At 41.7% G+C, this 5,901-nt stretch overlaps 1 long non-coding RNA gene across 1 annotated transcript; it reads left to right on the forward strand.

Moving 5' to 3' along the window:
- Positions 1-968: 968 nt before the first annotated feature.
- On the forward strand, positions 969-2,190 carry LOC110676267. Its single transcript, XR_002500225.1, has 4 exons — positions 969-1,260; positions 1,353-1,421; positions 1,483-1,555; positions 1,684-2,190. It is a non-coding gene; the product is annotated as an uncharacterized LOC110676267 (long non-coding RNA).
- The last annotated feature ends 3,711 nt before the right edge of the window (positions 2,191-5,901 follow it).

Raw genomic sequence — 5,901 nt, forward strand, 5'->3', positions numbered from 1 at the left:
TTGTTCCTATCTGACATTTTGAAAGGGACACGGAAAGCAAAATACACCCAAAATTTGAGTTTATGCTAAGGAGTGTGACAAAATCTAAAAAAATGTTTTTTGAACTTAAACAAAAGAAAAACATTAAAAAATTGAGTAAACATGGGTTTTTAGCCTAAAATTAAGCGTTTGGCATTGAAATTGGGACAGGCCTTTAGGGCCCTATTGGAATTCAATTTTAACGTCTTCCAATCTATTTTTTACCTCGGGAGTGGTGATGATTCTCTAGTTCGAGGTCAGTAAAACTAGCTCAGATAAATTTATTTGCGAAATTATTCATTTGAATACGATTTATTCGTGGTGTTCGGAATTTGAATCAAGGTGTTCGGAATATGAGACAGAATGAACACAGTGTTCGGCATTTGAATCAAAATGTTGTTCCATACTTTTACGTAAAAATAATACTAAATAAGTTAACGGCGTAAGTCGTTTAGGCGTATTGTGAATGCCAAAAAGCGTGGGTTCGATTCCCGCTCCAGTCGGTGAAAACTTTTCGTCAAACGAAAAATTCATCACTGGACTACTGGGTGTTTCGTGTTGTCCGTTGCCTAATGTTCGTGATTGTTCAGTCTGTGCAGCCTTGGCTGAAGACGGTGTAAATTGTCTTTTTTTTAAGGTACACTCAACAGCTAACAGTTATACTTTGCGGAGAAATTAAAATTTTCACAAATAGGGTAAGTTCACCTGTTACGAAATTACTTGAGTGTCTTTAAATTTTTAAATGTTTTGTGTTTTGTAGTAGTAAGGTTTAAGATATATCTTAATGTTAAAACATTCAAAAATATTAAAAATTTGAAGGTTATCGAAATTTTACATCTGGCCAAATAGGGAACCACTATGGCCATAACTGTGTAACCGATGGTTTCATGATTTTGGTTTGTGACTCCATCACAAATACAATAATATTACTCCTTAATGTGACTCTGGAATATGCTCAGCGTCAGAGACCAACTGTCTATCACTTATACACTCCCTATCCCTTCCAGCGGTATCACTCACCAAAACTAGCAGTCTGTTGGCAGCGGTTTGAACGCCGGCAAAAGACACTCAGCCGAAACAGCAACTCAGAGGCATGATCAAGGGGCGGTGATACTCACAGAAACAATAAATATTTAAATACGGCAAACTCGGGTTCGCTCGTTTTCTTAGGGGAATTAGAGGGTCGATCTCGGCTTGCTAACTCTCGCCAGTTCAATTCAGCTCTCAACGTGCAAGCGAGCAGTAAGTGCGCGGCGGTTGTAAATTTATAATTCACATGCAAAAGTGATATTAGTAGTGAGTTTTTTTAATAATTTGTTTGTTCTTTATTTTAGATCTAGTGTCATTAAAAGTCTTAAAGCTAAAGTTAGTAGTGTTAATTGTGAAGAAGTTATTAAAAAGCAGTTAGTAATGTTAGTAGAAAAAGCGTGGTCAAATGTCTAAAATTCTATTGTGTTAATCTAGGGTAGAGTGACCTAGCTTGGTCCAGCGCATCTAAAACACTACAAAATAAGTTGAAGTTAGAAGCAAGAAAAAGGTAACGATATGCACATTTATAGATTATTTAGTCTAAAATGATCTAAAACTTATTCCTAAATACTAATTAAAAATGCGGTTTTGGAGAAAATGCGGTAATGCGTGAAGTGTGACTAATTAGTGTGGTAGGTCCACAAAGGGGCCTTTTTCTTTGTAATTAGCAGCTTTGTTCGGAGGAGGAACGCCATCTTTATTCCCTCAGAACAAAGGCAAGGGGTTGGGTCCTTGGATGCCTGACCTGAGAAGCCATCTTGGGATTCGGTGAATGGTATTGAAGTCGCGGAGCAAAACCGCCGTCGAATAGGAAGCTTCATCCGAAGTTCCGAAGTTCCAGGTCCTCGATAGCCAACCACGAGTGTCGTAGGAATACCCGATCCCCTGCTGGTCTGGTGCCCTATCTATGGGAATACCAACCAAGGACGCCCCGATACGCCATTAGCCGTTGCAGAATCCACCCCGACCACCTCAAGGTGCCGTTAGTCCGCAGAAAGTCCACAACGCAAGAGTAAAACCGCAAGTAGAACTATGTGACGTCACGTTATAGCTAGATCATAAGAAATGGCCATTTTACACGAATCTTTATGTAAAAACACTTAATACACAATGTTATTACACGTAAATTCAAAGTGTTTTAAAGGATTTTCAGAAAGTTAAATAATTCACTACTATTTAGATTTGCTTCGTTTCCGGACTCTAAAGGAGTCTTCAAACCTCCCTCACTTTGCGTTAGATCTTAATTGAATTGGCAGTGTGGCCTTTGAGCACATTTCCCTTAAGACGTTGTTTGTGAATGCCACCCATCCTGAGCACACTTCTGAGGATGCTCTAAGAGAGAGTTCCTGCTGGAAGTAGACCTGTGAACATAAGTGAGTGTCTTGTACCGATTTCCCTGATTCCGACCCTGGAGATCCCCTATTCCACTGAGCGTAGCCAAGTGGGTTAAAACTGGTACACCTTCCCTATCAGCTTATTTATGCAAATCAGATGCATGTGAAATCACTGTTGGCCTTAAGTGTTCGGTATACATATGAGTCAAAACGGAAAGCACATTTCATTCTTCTGGAATGATTTGAATATTCGTATGGAAAACGAGATTGTAAAATGGTCAGACCATTTTCTCAATGCCTACTTTTTACAGATGGGACTAACTTGCGATTCACGGCAGTATAGAATATCTTAGAGTGGTAACGGATTTAGCAACTTCAAATTTACTAAGGATTGCTAAGTTAATCTATGTGACTCGTGAAAAGGTTAATTTGGAAAATTCGTTGCATATCAGCCTACATTTTATCAAAAGAATGAACGACCAAACGGCTTACTTATCCCACAAACAAAACAGTATTGAAAAGCGACTTCTCCCAGCAATGTTTCATAATGGTGCTGAAAAACTGTCTTCAAGTACTGTTTTAGGAGTTGGTAAATTTATATCGGAGTGCCTCCATCGAATTGCGCTAGTTGATCGACATCGAGACCTTTCGAACACGAAAAGACATCTCGAAAGCGATATTCGCCGCCGACGTTCTACAAAACAGAATAGACTGTCTAGCGATTCTTCATCAAATTGACCTCAAAGATCAACCTCGAGCACTTCGATGTCTAGCTGCAAAACAAATAGTGAAAAAAATTGACATTCCAATCAACAATTTCAAATTACAGCATACTTGGATCATACTATAAAATCTGTGGGCAACAAACATCAAAATCAAATCACCCCTTTTAGTTTTATAGTTAGCGTAAAAAGCTGGATAGTTTAATGCTACGACCTCCATTGCGCAGAACGAACTACGAGATGAACACCGCTATCGATGGAATTCAAAGGACTTTTAACCGTGTCTCATCTAAGTTCGATTACCACATGCCCCGGACTACACTACGCCGCCTATTCTCAGATGTTCTGACTGAAGTCAGAGAAATTTAGTAAAATATTCTTCGAACTTTGTATACTAATTTTTTACTTAAAGTTGTTACATTTATCAAAAAACACACTGAAAAAACATAGCTAATTTCCTCAGCATTGGATCGAAATAAAATTTAAAACAAGGTGTCATTAGAATCGTAGTCTTGTATTCTTTGAAGAGCACTCACGAAATTTTTGCGTAAAATCTGAAAAGTATTCAAAATCAATGAAACAGTCAGTCAAGTCATCGTGCAAAAGTTTGGGTTCACCTGAACTTACTTTATACACGATAAATCTGTTAAATCTCAAATCAATCATGTACGCGCCACAATTTGCGCTAAAAAAAGTTTCAAACTCCTACAATCGGTTGAAAAATGGCAGAGATATTGACAAAAATTATGTGCGTGCGGCTCAGGTGAACCCAAACTTTTGCACGATGACTTGACTTCTTTGAAGAGTATAAGCGGAGCACCAAGCGGAATGTGATACGCGACGAGAGTAAAAACAAAACACGTGTGTTACGGTCGAGTATAAAAGAACAGAATGAATTTTATTTGTCAAAAGATACACGGTAAAGTTGAACTACGAATATTTTTCATGGGTTTTACCCAGTGAATAGTTTGCTCTTCACACCCCTCCTCAAACAAATCACGCTTGAACTCCCATGAAGTCTCGATGCTTGATGAAGGGCGCCAAAGGAAGACCTTTTGTCAATATGTCAGCAGGTTGTTCAGCTGTTGGGATATAGCACAAACTTACTTTACCGTCTTGCACACACTCCTTGATGAAATGTAATTTGACCTCAGTGTGCTTGAGTTTCCTGGATGGACCATCGGACTCGGCAATGGCGATTGACGACTGGTTGTCTTCAAAAATAACCGCAGACTGACGCTCACGAATGTCCAACTCCGTAAACAGCTTACAAATCCATAAAACTTCGCAGATACATTCTGCCAGCGCAAAGCACTCGGCCTCGGTCGAGGAAAGCGCCACCGTCCGCTGCTTCCTGGTACTCCAAGCTGTTGTAGCACCATAGACCTGGATCAGGTATCCGGAGACAGAATGTCGATCATTTATGTCAGTGGCCCAATTTGAATCAGCGTACCCCACTATTTGACGACTAGCAGGATCCGTTCTCTTGTACAACAAGCCATACTCCGGTGTTCCCTTTAAGTAGCGGAGCATTCTTTTCGCATATTTCCAGTGATCTTCTCCGGGGTTGCACTGGAACTGGCTAAAGTACGATACGGCTGCGCTTAAGTCCGGGCGGGAAGTCACCATCAAATATGTTAAGCAGCCGATCAATTCCCTATACGGATTTCCCAAGTTCTGGCTGAGTTCCTTTTTCTTCAGTTGCAAGCTTGGCTCCATCGGCGTCGATGACGGCTTACACGACTCCATTCCAAAGCGACGCAGCACAGAATCCACGTACTTCGGCTGACTCAACTTTATTATACCGTTCGGACGATCTCTATCGATTCGAAGGCCCAGGAACATTCGGGCCTCACCAAGGTCCTGCATCTTGAATTCCATCCTCAGCATTCGCTTCACTGTCTTGACTTCGTTCAAATTTTTCGCGATGATCAGGACATCGTCCACGTAAAGCAACAGGTACACTGGACCCGACTTGCTTACCCGAACGTAGAGACAGCTATCCTCCTCGCATCGACGGAAACCACAGCGTGAAATGAACTCATTGAAACGGTCGTTCCACGCTTTGGACGCCTGCTTCAATCCATAAATGGATTTGTTGAGTCTGCATACTTTATCCCCCTCCTCAAATCCCTTTGGTTGACGCATAAAGATGTCCTCAGTGAGGATTCCATTAAGGAAGGCGGACGTGACATCCATTTGGTGGATTTCAAGGTCGAACTGATTTGCAAGAGCGAGCATTGATCGAACAGTTGACATTTTGACGACAGGGGCATACGTTTCCGAAAAGTCAAAACCAAAACGCTGAGTGAAGCCTTTGGCGACTAATCGTGCCTTCCGCTTCTGGACAGAACCATCCGGATCAAACTTGAGGCGAAATACCCATTTGCAATCAATCGGCCTACGCCCGGCTGGCAAGTCCACTAGTTGCCAAGTGTTGTTATCAGCCAATGATTTCAGCTCCTCATCTATGGCAACCTTCCACTCCGGCCAATCCTCCAGTTTCCGCAGCTCTTCGATGGTATCAGGGATATTTTCGACGAAACTTTCAGCATTAAGCGCATACGCGATGCACAAGTAGTCGTTCAGCTTTTCTGGAGGCTTCCGAACTCGATGACTGCGGCGCAGACCTGCTTCCGCACTGCCGCTGTTCCCCTCCTCAACTTCACTAAACGACCTGTCATCCGCTTCATCAAACTCTTCACCATCCGAATCTGCTTCGACGCTGGGATCAGAAGCGGGACCGGCTCCTGAATTCAACGGATCACGATGGACTTCTTCAGAATCTGCTACGCCTC

The sequence above is a fragment of the Aedes aegypti genome, chromosome 2 (genome assembly GCF_002204515.2).
Source record: "Aedes aegypti strain LVP_AGWG chromosome 2, AaegL5.0 Primary Assembly, whole genome shotgun sequence".
Lineage (NCBI taxonomy): Eukaryota > Metazoa > Arthropoda > Insecta > Diptera > Culicidae > Aedes > Aedes aegypti.